The following is a 1457-nucleotide window of genomic DNA, read 5'->3' as shown; positions in this document are numbered from 1 at the left end:
TGCCTCCCTGATGTTGGCACAATGTCACTTATGTATGTATTCCTGTCAAAAATTAAACCCTCGTGCACTGTTGGTGGGAATGCAGACTGGTGCAGCCACTGTGGAGAACAGTATGGAGTTTCCTCAAAAAACTAAAAATAGAACTCCCATTTGACCCAGTGATCCCACTTCTAGGAATATACCCCGAGAAACTAGAAACACCAATTAGAAAGGATATACGCACCCCTATGTTCATAGCAGCACAATTCACCATAGCTAAGATTTGGAAACAGCCTAAGTGCCCATCAGTACTATGGTACATCTACACAATGGAATACTATGCTGCTATAAAAAAGAAGGAATTCTTACTATTTGCAACAGCATGGATGGAACTGGAGAGCATTATGCTAAGTGAAATAAACCAGTCAGAGAAGGATAAATACCATATGATCTCACTCATTTGTGGAATATAATGAACAACATAAACTGATGAAAAAGGACAGATCCAGAGACAGAGAGGCATCGATAGGACTGTAGGGCCTCGGAGGGAAGGTAGGGGAGGGTGGGGGTAAGGGGAGAGATCAACCAAAGGACTTATATGCAAGCATATAGGCCTAACCAATGGACACAGACAACAGGGGGGGTGAGGGCATGAGTGGGGGGGATAGGGGGTAACGTGGGGATAAGGACACATATGTAATAACTTAATCAATAAAAAAATTAAAAAATATATATATATTATATAACTTGCCCAGACATAGTGGCTCAATGGTTGAGCATCAACCTATGAACCAGGAGGTCATCGTTCGATTCCAGGTCAGGGCACTTGCAGGGGTTTCAGGCTCAATCCCCAGTAGGGGGTGTGCAGGAGGCAGCAGATCAATGTTGATGTGTGCCTCATCGATATTTCTCTCTCTACAAAAATCAATAAGAACATATTAAAAAAATATATGTATATATCACTTGAATTTAATCATAAGGAGAAACAACAAACCCACACTGAGGGTCACTACAGGATATCTGGCCAATACACTTCAAATGTGTCAATCAAGATCATGAAAGAAAAAAACAGACTGAGGAACTGTACCAGATTAAAGAACTTAAAACTAAGGAGAAAGGACAACTAATGCAACATGAAATCCTGGATTGGGTCCCAGCTCAGAAAAAGGAAATTGATGGGACAATTGACAAAATTTGAATAAGACTTACACATCAGCTAACAGTATTATCTTAATGTTAATTTCCCAGTTTTAGCCCCCGTGAGGTAGGGACGACCCCAGTCAGGTCGTAACGGCCCCGGTGTGGTAGGGACAACCCCAGTCAGGTTGAAACAGCCCCGGTGTGGTAGGGACGACCCCGGTGAGGTTGAAACGGCCCCCGTGAGGTAGGGACGACCCTGGTCAGGTCGAAACGGCCCCGGTGTGTAGGGACGACCCTGGTGAGGTTGAAACGTCCCCCGTGAGTAGGGACGACCCTGG

At 44.3% G+C, this 1457-nt stretch overlaps 1 protein-coding gene across 10 annotated transcripts in view; it reads right to left on the bottom strand.

Annotated features, from left to right (window-relative positions):
- SENP5 (SUMO1/sentrin specific peptidase 5) overlaps positions 1–1457 on the bottom strand; it is a 55345-nt gene that overhangs the window by 41775 nt on the left and 12113 nt on the right. The window lies entirely within an intron of this gene.

The sequence above is a fragment of the Myotis lucifugus genome, unplaced genomic scaffold, assembly GCF_000147115.1.
Source record: "Myotis lucifugus unplaced genomic scaffold, Myoluc2.0 scaffold_14, whole genome shotgun sequence".
NCBI lineage: Eukaryota > Metazoa > Chordata > Mammalia > Chiroptera > Vespertilionidae > Myotis > Myotis lucifugus.
The sequence above is the reverse complement of the archived record's forward strand: the minus strand, read 5'-3'. Positions and strand labels throughout refer to the sequence as shown.